Here is a 12,641-nt window from a genome sequence, read left to right on the forward strand (position 1 = left end):
CCCAGTGCTTGGGATGTTTGTCCCTGGCTCCACAGGAGCTGCAGCAGCAGGGAGAGGGCAGACACCAAAGTCACCTTTTATTGAATCTCAGCCCTTCCAGGCTGTTCCCTGCTGGGTTTTCACTCTTTTTCACTTTTATGCCAGAAGGATTGAATTCAAGTTGACTTTTTTTTAATGGGGTGGCAAATCCAGCGTGCACCCAGATGGGGAATGCCTGGATCCAGGCCTGGCCATGGGCACCTCCCTGCTGGGGGCTGGGGGGGATTATTTGTGTTGGCAAAAAAGCAGATTAAAAGCCCAGAGAGGAATTCTTTGCCACTGAATTGCAGACATGCTGCGTGCAGCAGGAGCTGCTGCAGTTGTCTTGGTCCTGAGCCACGGTAATTGTATTCTATGAAATATTTATTCATTTTCATTTCAATTTCATTTCCAACATGTATTTCCTATAAAATGATGTGGGGGGAAAGGGAAAAAAAAAAAAAAAGAAAAAAAAAAAAAAAAGAAAAACCCTTCCTGGATGCATTTATCATCATCACAGGTTCCTTGGCAGAGCTCCCTGAAGGGGCACCGCTGGGCAGGACCACACAGGCTGCCAGGGCTGGTTTTTCTAAAAACTTTAAATGTCATTTTTCATTCTGGTGGAAGGTCATGGGAGATCTGGAAATGCTGGACATTCTGGAGCCCGGCTCCTGGGAATTGCATGGCACTGAATGGAGCAGAGGTGAGCACAGGAGCAGGCACCTGTGGGTGATGAAATGCACCTGTGCTGAGTAAAATACCCCTAAAATGCACCTATAACACACTGAAATATCCCTGTATGCACTAAAAGTGTCCTGTGCTCTCTAAAATACCTGTTTGTATCCTGAAATACACCTATATATACCAAAATATTCCTGTGCAGAGCAAAATACTCCTATACACACCAAAATGTTCCTGTGCACCCCAAAATATCCCTTTAGACACCAAAACATTTATGTCCACCCTAAAATCCCTTCCTGCAGACTCCTGGCTTGGTAACAATTTATACACCCCAAAATATCTCTATATACCCCAAAATACCCCTGTACACCCTGAAATACCCCTATACACCCAAAAATATCCCTTTAGATATCAAAATATTCATGTCCAACCTAAAATTCCTCCCTGCAGATTGCCGGCTTGGTGCCAGTTTATAGACCCAAAAATATCTCTATATACCCCTATACACCCTGAAATATCCCTTTAGACATCAAAATATTCATGTCCAACCTAAAATTCCTCCCTGCAGATTCCCGGCTTGGTGACAGTTTATACACCCCAAAATATCACTATATACCCCGAAATACCCCTATACACCCCAAAATACCCCTATAAACCCCAAAATATCCCTTAAGACGTCAAAATATTAATTTCCACCTCACAATCCTGCCCCGGGCTCGGTGCCAGGTAGGTGCCCGAGGGCATTTGGGTCACCTCCCTGTGCCAACCCTGTCCATCCCCATCCCACCTCCTCTTCCACCCATCCCCATCTTTTTCCGGGTGATTGTTCCCAAGATCCTGGCCTGATAAACACTTGATTACTTCTCCTCCCAGCCCCGTGCCCGATTTGCATACAATAAATATCGTCCTCGGAGAGAGCCGAGCCCGGCTCATGCCTTATTTATGAGGGATAAACCCGGGATCGAGTTTGCATAATCAACACGTATTTAATTTGCGAGCTCTTCCACGCGGGTTCGGGCTCTAATCAGGCTCCGCTCGCCGCTGACAATCAGGGTGGAAATATCTTCATTAAGGCCTGGAAAGAGCCAGACCTGGAATGCCAGACCTGGAATGCCATGGTTCCCCTTCTCCCCCGCTCCCAGGAATTTCCCTTTGCTGCCTCTCTACACCAGATTATTTTTTTTACTCTAATTTGGTAACTCTCCTTCCTCCCGCATGCTAATATATGCAAAAACCACCGGGGCTCCTATTAAAATGCCATGAAAATCTAATGAAATTAATGTTGGCAACAAATATTACCTAATGGAAGAGCCTCCGGGAAAAGGAAAAAAAAAAACCGACCGAGTCCAAATATATATTTGCACATATTTAAAGGCCTCTGTCAAGCAGTTTAGCTGCACAGTTTGGATGTTATTAAAAAGGAGGGGGAGGGAGCCCGGTGTTTTCCGAGCCCAGCACGAGTGGAAGGGCTTCCATGAGTTATATTTTTAATTTCAGTGGAAAGTGGAGCTGGCGTGGCTGGGATGCTCTGGGTGCTCAGCCCAGGGCAGGGGTGGGAGCTGGGGTGGAAGGGGAGGTGAGCAGGGCACGCTGCATCCCATGGTGATCCTGGTGAGCATTCCATGTGTGCTGTGGGAGAATCGCACCCAGTGGCTGTCCTGTTCAGAGAGCAGCACATCCAGAGGGTGTCCCACACACTGGGTATCCCATCCTACCTGGGGAGCATCCCATTCACTGAGCATCCCATTGAGTGAGCATCCAGTCCCATGAATAGCCCACCTGTTGGGCATCCCATCCACTGAGCATCCCAAACATCAGGATTTGCTTCTGGGTTTGGTTTGACCACAGCATCCCAGAATTCCCACTTCTTTCTGGCCAAACCAGCACAGCTGTGTCCCACCCACCAAGAACCACAGCCAGGCACCATCCCACCTGGAGAGATTCCCATCCATCCATCCCCCGTCCATCCATCCGTCCATCCATCCATCCATCCATCCATCCATCCATCCATCCATCCATCCCATCCCATCCATCCATCCATCCATCCATCCATCCATCCATCCATCCATCCATCCATCCATCCATCCATCCATCCATCCATCCATCCATTCATCCATCCTCCATCCCATTCTATCCATCATCCATCCATCCATCATCCATGCATCCATCCATCCATCCATCCATCCATCCATCCATCCATCCATCCATCCATCCATCCATCCATCCATCCATCCATCCATCCATCCATCCCTCCATCCATCCATCCCTCCATCCATCCCATCCATCCATCCATCCATCCATCCATCCATCCATCCATCCATCCATCCATCCATCCATCCCATTCCATCCATCCACCCAGTGACCTCCAGCTCCAGCAGGGATTGCAGGGACCAGCAAGGTCCCTTCCTGATTCCTCCCAATTATCCCTGTTTATTAATTTGGGTGTTCACACTCCAAAGCCACCCGGCAGTGACAGCTCATTATGAGCTTATCTCTCACAGTGGCTACTCCTCGTGGGCAATTACAGCACCTCCGATTAATTCCTCTTTAAAAGAGCCCTGGCAGCCTCTAAATTTAAGATTTGTTGATAAAACCCCAAGACCTGACAGACAATATTCCCATTAATTATGTTACATTTGGGATTTTTTGCCAATTTACAGCAGGCACAGTGTGTTTTCCCTCCAGGCTCTGTAGAAGTGATTTGAAAGTCTCCATAAAAACATATCCTGGCCCAAAGTTTGGGGACAAGCTTGGAGCAACCTGGTCTAGTGCAAGGTGTCCCAGCCCATGGCAGGGGGTGGAACTGGATGAGTTTTAAGGTCCTTTCCCACTCAAACCAGTCTGGGATTCCATGATTCCATCACTGGTGGCTGGAAAACACCAGCATGGCTGATGGATGGTGCTGGGGGCTGGATGATGCCCCCATCATTGTGGTCCCACCTGTGGGACTCAGGACACCACCAGCAGGACAGGGCAGGAGGGGAAATGCCTTGAAATCCTGGGAAAATGAAAACTGGGCAAATGCACTTGTCCCTGTGGAAAAGAAACAACAGAGGTGGCAGCTCCCAAAGGCAAACGGCGTGGGAGGGGTTGAATCCAACCTTGGAGCACACAGATTTTGTGTTGGAAAATAATCCAGGAAAAAAACTGTGAAAAGTCAAAACAACTCAGGGTATTTGCTTGGAAATGTGAATATTTGGAATTTCTCTCTCTCTTTTTATTTTATTTTTTAATTTTTTTTATTTCAAGTTAAGCCTTTGCAAAAGCCTCCCCATAGTTATAGTCATATATATAAATATGAAGCTCTATTTTTATACCTCTATCAAAATGAAGCTCACTTTCATCCAGAAAAAAAAAAAACCACCAAAAATCAGAGTTCCACTTGGGAAGCACCTGGATGAAAAGCTTTGAGCCACCTGACCTCAGAGCCCCCAGACCTCCCTGTGGTGAGGGGTTCACTCTTGATTTTAAAGCCCAATCCCCCCTGCTTTGCCCATCTCTCTTCCCAAGTCCAAAATAGCTCCGTTGGTATCCGCTTGGCTCTTCCAGAAAGGATTGTTCAATATTTCTCTGCGAGCTGTGGGATGTCTGCTGCTAGTGAGCACATTAAACAGGGGTATAAATTCGTAATGAGAGCCCTGAAATGAATGGCTCTTATCATTTATGGATGGAATAATTAAAGATACTGTACTTGGAGGTTTTACATGGGCCTGTAAATTGTCAGCCGTGAAAGCAGAGAATCAGGAGAGTTGGAACAAGCTCAGGTTGGGCAGTGGAGGTGGCACTTTGGTGCAGTCTGAGCTCAGGGACCCTGGAGGACACCAACGATGCTCTGGGGACATCTCCATCCCTAATTGTGCTCCCAACTTCCCAGCTCCCATAGAGAGCCAGCCCTGGCTGTCAGAATTTGAGGATTTGAGGTTTTTTGGTGACTTTCCTGCCCTTGAAAATCTCCTGCTGGCAGAGCCAGCCCTGGGGCTCCCACCTGCGGCTCCACCCTGGTACCCAGGGCTGTGAGGGATGCTCTGCTCCAGCATCCCTGGCTTTGGGATGGGATTCCCTGCCCAGCCCATGGGACACCCCATAGGGTGGTGGGTGCAGGGGGGAACACCAGCCCACCCAAGCCCCCAGGGTGCCCCAAGGGGCAGAACCACCTCTGGCAGCACCTCGTCCTATTTTAACTCCGATCATCTAAAATACTGTAACTATGGCAACAGCTGCAGGTGAGACTCATTACAGTTAATCCTCTAATTACTAACTACCTCTTCAATCAGTTGTAATTACTTTGGGGACACAGTTAACCTCTCATTAGAAACGCATGGCCACGTTTTACCAAAAGCACAAACAGTGACATGCCTGGTAATTTAGCACCGCGGCACTCAAGGCCACTCTCCGGCTTTTATGCCGGCACAATCTCATCCCTGTCATTAACCAGGAATGGTTGTCATGACAATTAATCATTCAATCCCTCATCAGCAACTTTTGCCAAATGTCACCCTGCTCTTGATCAAATGAGAAGGGAAAATTAAATGAATCAATTCAGCACCTTGGCATTTGTAACTATTTTTTTGGGGGGGGCGAGGGTGGGATGTAAGTTGACGGTGACCCAGCAGCCACAAGTGCCACGCTCCGTCCATGTGTGGGGGGTCTGGGAACCTGGCCTGGGGTTGGGGTGCAGCTCTAGAACTTGGGGGTCACTCTGCATCCCTCAGGGCTCGTTGACCTGGCGGTCCAACCCTGCAGGGCCATGGTGGCACTGCCAGCTCCTGCTATGGCCACCCAGATGTGCTGTCCCCAGATGTGATGGCTCAGCCAGCCTGGTGACCTCCAGAGCTGAGCAGAGCATCCCTTCCTCCACCTCTCCCTTCCTCTGCCGTGCCCCAATTTTGCAAACAATCCTCTCTCCGATCATTTTCCTTTTAAACCTGCAATTAGCTGGAGTCATTTGCTGCATGCAAATCCCAGCCCTTAATTACCGGCGCTAACCTTGAGCTGCGCTGGGGTTCCCAGCAGGCTCAGCCTCACGGCCCTGCCAGACCCCCCTGCAGTCCCCAGCCTGACTTTGGGGTTTACACGGGGTCAAGGGGCTGCTGTGGCTTTGTTCCCACAAAAAAAGGTGTGGGGATCTCAGCTCTGACAGCTCTGTACCTTCCCCTGAGCCCTAGAAGAGGTTGTGGTGCCTCTGGTGGGGTACAAGACTCCCAAATACTCATGACAATGCTTAGGGCTTAATTTGTAATTTTGGGGGGCTGGGAAGGCACAAGGGGTGCTCACCCAGCTGCAGGGACCCCAGGGAGGTGGATTTGGGATGGCTGTGGGTCAGCACGGCCATGTTTTGGGGCAGAGGTTCATCAGTCTCTGGCACCCTGAGGCCCCGTCTCATCCCAGAGGGGAGCTGACCCCGTGGAGAGCATGATTTTGGGAGGATGCAGCCTCAATCCACGTGCTCTGTGACAGGAGGGGAGCCTGGGGAAAGGGAAGTTTTGCTGCCACTCGATTATAGGAGATTGTAAAATCGCATTAGGGAGGTTGGCATTTCAAGGCTGATGCATTTGGACAGGGTGTCTCTCCCCAGCTCTGAGGGATCGATTATCCATCAGAGGGACGGCGGCTGGAGCTGGCACTGCACACAGCTCCCAGCTCCCATCAGCATCCACAGCCAGGCAGCCCAGGGACCCCCAGGGCCGGGGGAACCCCCAGGGCAGCTGGATCCAGTGTCCCCCTGAGCAGGGCAGGGAGAGGGGCCTTGGGAAGGTGCATATTCCTGTGCTGGAGAGTGCGATCTGGGAGTGAACAGCTCAGCCCACACTGCTTTAGTTGATAGCCCAGGTTGTGAATTCCTGTCCTGTTTGCTCACACCTTATGTCTCCATTCCTGCTCACAATCCTGCCTGGGTGACCCATTTGGTGCCAAAAACCCCTGGCACCAGCGCCACTTCCCTCAGTACCCTCACTGCCATGCCAGGACCAGGGCCCAGCTTGCTCCCCAAGCCAGGTGTGGCTGGGTGACACCGTTCAGTGTCACCTGCCTGGGATGATGGGGGAAGTGTCACTTTGCCATGGGCTCACTTCTTTCTGCTCCATGTCCCACCGCAGCCAGGATCTGGCGCCACTGGGGTGTGAGTGGGGATGTGGGGCTCCAGGGAAGGGGATAGTTGTTATTTTGGGGTGTCCTCCAAGGGCCAAATCCCCCTGGTTCCAGGGAAACACCAGACACCTCCAGCACAGCTCCAGGCACCATCAGCTGTGCCGGGTGCTGCCTCACCCTTCCCTCTCCGGCTATCCCAGCTACCCGTGAGCCCTTGATTAATTCCCTGAAACCTGCAGTGCGCAAATGAGTAATAATCCCAGCAGTGCTAATTGGTGAGCTGTGTCCTGACAAATTGATTTGAGCTGTGTTAACACGGCACGCCCGGCCGGCCCTGCACCCACTGCGCCGGGGTCACTCCGGCCTGCCAGGATTGGATCCTGGAGCCATGGCATGGATGGCTCCTTCCTCCCCATCTCCTGCCCACCTGGGGTGGCAAAGACTGGGGGTGAAGCCAGAGCAGCACCCAAAGCCCCCTGACTTTCATCTGGTTTGGTCCCAGGTGTTCTCTCCTCTGGACAGTGAGAGTTTCCAGAAGCTGGGCAGGAATCTGGGATGGGAATGGGGCAGAAATGGGGCAGGATCCTGGGGCAGGAGTGGGGCATGAACTGGAAAGGAGCCTGGGGCAAGAATAGGGCAGGAATGGGGCAGGAGCTGAGCTGGAGCCCAGCAGGAGCCCGGGGCTGCGCCGCTGCCGCTCGCTCTTGTCAATTCTTTATGGCGCTGCATCTTTAATAGCTTTACAGAGCCCATTTAATGTGCTCCCAGACATGAAGTGCTGTCTAATCAGCACATTTAGGAGAATTGCCCACATCCTGGTCTCGCTGCCATAAAACAGTGCCCACAGAAGCATCTGTAATTAATGTTTTTTTTCACTCGCTCTCTCTCTCTCCCACTGAATCAATTTATAAAGCGCGGACTTCCTCTGCGCTGGAGCTTTTAGGCTGTTTTACTCCGGCAGCCGAGGTGACTCGGCAGCGCTCGTCAATTAAGCAGCTGTGTATAATGGATGCTTCAGAGTAAAAAACACAGCCTGATTCCCAGAAATGATCAATGCGCATTTTTCTCACAAAAAAACCCAGGCTCGCACGTCCCCACCGGGCTCTGCTCAACCTCCCGGGCTCAGCGGAGCCACCAAAAGGGAAAGGGGGGGTTGGAAAAGAGCCACTCTCTGTGCCTGCTTTTGGAGTGGGAAATTAAAAACGGGATGAGAATTAAGGACAGAGATAATTAGTGTCACCCGCTGGGCAGGACATGCCTGTTGCCTCCCAGAGTGGGAGAAGTCACTCAAAGCCCTTTGCTGGGGCAACATATCAGTGTGATCACAGAAGGTGGGAGGGAGCGTTTTGGGACCCCCAGGGAGTTCTGTGAGGTGTCACAACCCCCAGCCATGGCCAGGGAAAGTTTGCAGGTTTTATTGCCGGAGGTGGCTCCTAATTGGGAAGAAGGAAATAAAACAGGAGTGAAAGTGGGGCTGGGCCGGCAGAGAGGGGCCAGTCACTCCCCTGTGCCCCATTTTGGGACACTTCAAAGCCTCCCAGCGCACAAAGGCGCTGCCTTTGCTCTGTGGCCGTGCGGATCAAAGCCCGCGGCGGGAGGGCACCGGCAGCGCACGCAAAGCTCAGCCAAGCATGGGCCCCCAGCCCCAGAGCCTGGAGATGCCCAGCACCATCCAGAGCTGCCACCTCCTCCCTGTTCCCTTTCCTGTCCTTGGGATCAGGGATCCCTGCTCCCTTGGGATCCCCATTGCTGTGGGATGCAGCAGGAGCCAAGGCCTGCATCACCCTATCATGGCTGTCAGCCCCATGTGGGTGTCCCCATGTGTCCCCAGCGATGGTACAGGGATCACCCCAGTGCTCAGCCCAGCACCAGAGATGCACAGAAGGCTCAGCCAAGCATGGGCCCCCTGGCCCCAGAGCCCAGAGATGTCCAGCACCATCCAAAGCTGCCGCCTCCTCCCTGTTCCCATGGGATTCCCACTGCTGCGGGATGCAGCAGGAGCCAAGGCCTCCAGCACCCCACCACAGCCATCAGCCCAATGTGGGTGTCCCCATGGGTGAGACCCGGCTCTCAGCACCCTCTGCAGGGATTCAGGGCTGGGAAGCCACTCTGGGGTGATGAGATGGGGTCAGGAGTGTCCCCCCACACAAGGGCAGCCCCAGGTTTTGGCATCTCTGCTGGCACCCAGCTCTGGGAGGCCCAGCAGGACAGAGGCTGTCCCATGGAAACCTGCTCCGAAATGGAAAACTTATCATGGTGGTTAATTGGTTTTGAGCAAAGCCTAATTGGGATTGTACACCTGGGCACCGTGCTAGTTTCTGAGCCATAATTGGCCTCAAAACTGGGAGAGGGGGTGGCGTGACTGGGCTGTGAGAAGAGGGATGCTGGGGTGGGATGTGGGAGCACGTTCCTGGGGACACGGTGCTGCCAGCTGGGTGCTGGGAGCTGACTTCTAGAGGATGGGTATTGGGAGCAGGGATCTGGGAGTGGGATGTGGGAGCAGGATGCCACAGGAGGTGAGGTGGTCCTGCCAACCCACTGGGCTTGGCAGCCCTCACATGGGAGCCCTGCCAGGCTCCTGCTATCCTGGAACAGCAAGGCTCTTGCCCAAGAGTGCTGTGCCTTTTCCAGGAGGGATTTTGGGGCTGGCTCCATGCAGAGCCCGGCTCGGGGGCACACAGAGCCTGATTTGCACGGTCCTGGTGTCACACAAAGGCAGAGCCGTGCTGATGGTGACGGATGTGCTGGCTTGGTCACTGAGCTGCCTCATCCCAGCCCCACGCTGAGCATGGTGAGGATGGTGAGGATGGTCCCATGGAACAATCACAGCCCAAGCAGGGCTGAGGATGCCCAATTCTGCCAGCTGGGCTTCCAGGGAAAGCCAGGGTGCTGCAGAGAAAGATTTTTTTGAAAAAAAACAGGAAAAAATCCTGATTTAAATTGATCATCTGCTGTGGAGACAATGGGCACACCCTGCTGAAGACACGAGCAGGTCCCAGTGCCAGGTAACAGGGATGGAATGGATAGATGGCAGAGCTGCCAAGATGTCCCATTTCTCATTCTCTGGAATACACCATGTGGGAATGGAGCTCCTTGTGCTCTCTCTGTCTCCATTAACCTTCCCTGGGTGCTGTGGGCCATCAGGAGGGGGTCCCCAGATCCTGAGGAGCCAAAAGGGGCAGAGGGAGCAGGAGGAGCTGAGCCTTGTGCTGTCCTGGCCACAGGCAGAGGTGTGGGCAGGGGACTCAAGGATGCCTACCCAGAGGCCATGGCCCAGCTATAGCACCTCATGGATGGGTTTGCCTGCAGAAATGTGCCAAAAAATTAACATGCAGGTGGAAGGATCCTTCCCCCTGGAGCTGGCTGAGTGAGGGGAACACAAACCCGGCGGCTGCCACGGGAGACGAGCTCTTATCAGAGCAGCGACACCGACAACCCAGCTCTATACATTTTTAATAAATCATTTGAAATTCCTGACTGTCAGGAGGATTGAATCGGGCGCTTTCCCTGGCTGAAAGGCCATGGGGCTGTGCCAGCAGCCCTGATGGGGGGGCACAGGGGTTCTGGTCCCACCATGTGGCATTGCTTGGAGCTGCTGGGTGTTGCTTGGTGCCCTGGGCATTGCTGTGTCCCACTGTGGAAGGTTCAGGGATCATCCACCTTCCTTATCCCACCTCAGTCCGTGCCTTCCACGGTGCTGGGGCTGCTGACAGCCCGGCAGAGGTGGGAGCAGCACAGGGGAGAGGGGGAACCTGCTGAAACAAGCAAATTGCAACGATTCCCCTTTTCCAAATGTCAGCAGATTTGGAGGAGAAAGAAGCAAATAAGTTAAAGGTGAAGATCTCCAGGGAATCTCCAGCTCGCTCTGCTTTTGTTCCTATAGCTCAGCTTCCTGGGGACCACCCTGTAATCCAGGCTGGAAAAACATCCCAGCACTGCTCCATAAATGCAGTTAACACCCCAATCGAGAATTTTGGGGCAGAAGGAAACTGGTTAGAGAGAAAGGGGAGGGAAATAAAATATTGGTGTGGGGAGAGGAGGGAACACCACGTGCAAGGGATGGGGCAGGAACAAGCCCAGCAGCACCATCAAACCTGGCCCTGATCGTGTCCTCTTCCAGGAAATGGTCACTCCCAGAGCCAAAGGGCTTTGCCAAGGAGCTGGTGAATGCCCTGTGATGGGCTCTGAGGCCCTGGCACCCTGGGGACCAGCAGGGAGAAGGTGATGGCCACAGGACAACACCCAGCTGTGCCCACCGAGCCCTCCCTGGGGTTTGCTCTGCCCACAAAGGGTCCTCTCTGTTCTGGGGCCTGGATACCCCCTGAAACCTCTCAGCCTTGCCTCCACCCAGTGATGCTTTTGAGCACTCCAGCACAAAGAGGCTGTGGGACAGGATGTGAAACATTCCCAGTGAGATAAAACCAAATCACCTGTCAGTCAGCACCTTATCTCGGGTGGCATCAGAGCCTCAGGACTAACAGGGATAGAAAATGCTCCACAGGCTGGAATTAGCTCCTCCTTAAGCTCCCAGCCCGCTCACAAGGGCTTTCACCCAAGATTTTGGTGAAATAGGTTGAATTTTTCACAAAATACCAGCAGGAGGGAAGAAAAAGGCACAGGATCTGCTCGAGGAGTGACAGCAGAGAGTGAGGACACGGTGACCTCAGGATGCTCCTGGTCACTGCTGGGATGCAGAGCTGGCACAGGGCCACGCTGGGGCAGGGCTGGGGCTGCTGCTCCTCACCCTCCAGCCCCAGGAGCACGTGGATATTCCTGTGGGAGCTGTGGTGTCCCCTGGGTGCTTTTACAGGATGGGAAGGGCGAGGGGGGCTCTTGCAGGAAGCTGGGCTCTGCTCCTTGTGCTGGAGCTGGGAAGACCCTGAGGGCAGTCGCAGCAAGGATGATCCATCATGTGCCAGTGACCCGGACTGGGATATTTTTAAGCAGGGAATAAAAATAGACTCAGGCTGGCAGTGAGTACTCGCTCCTGGCATCACTGTCAAGGGGCTGAGGGCTGGGAGGGGGAGAAGGGTGGACCCCAGCCCCTCACCCCATCCAGCCCACCCTTCACCCCACACCCTGATCCTCCACCATGGACAGTCCATCCTGGCTTGCTCTCAGGGTGGCTTTTGTGTCACCACCTGTCCCCTGGGGACTGTCACCCTGCCCAGGCCACCCCCTGGGCCCTGCAGATGCCAGGGTGGTGCTGTGGGGCTGCCAGTGCCCCCAGAAAACGCAGCCTGATGTGCTGGGAGAGGACGCAGGCGCCGCTGGCCCCGGGACCTGGCTGGAAAGAGGATTTGTTTCAGCTGAATAACTTGCTGAATCTATAAATAAACCAGGGGGAAGCAAGCACAGAGCTTCTGCCTTGCTGACCCTGCAGCACCCCAGGCATCTGCCCCAAAATGCTGCCCAGCCCCACCTCTGGGCCCACCACAGCTGTGGCACCTGGGGGACAGCAGGGAGGGTGCTGCTGGACACAGCTCCTTGCCCAAACAGGAGATTTCTGAGATTTCAGCCACCTGCCCTCTGTGTCCTCTGTGCCCTCTGTGCTCCCTGGATCCAGCTCTCCCAGTCTGGCCCCAGTACTCAGGGAACTTTTGCCCCTGAGGAGAAAGGAACTGTAAGGGATCAGTTTTAATTTGTGGGCAAATTCTGCTTTCATTCTGAGATTTGGGACATAGGAATGTGCCCATGCACTGGCACAGGGCGAGAAGCAGCAGATCCTCTCCAGCAGCAGCTTGGAGATACCCCCACTCCTGCCTTCCTTCCTTCCTCCTCCTCCTCCTCCTCCTCTTCACGCCTGGCTGCCCCTGGCCGTCTCACTGCGCTCTCCATTTGCTTTCCCAACAGAT

This window comes from Zonotrichia leucophrys, chromosome 15 (genome assembly GCF_028769735.1).
Source record: "Zonotrichia leucophrys gambelii isolate GWCS_2022_RI chromosome 15, RI_Zleu_2.0, whole genome shotgun sequence".
Lineage (NCBI taxonomy): Eukaryota > Metazoa > Chordata > Aves > Passeriformes > Passerellidae > Zonotrichia > Zonotrichia leucophrys.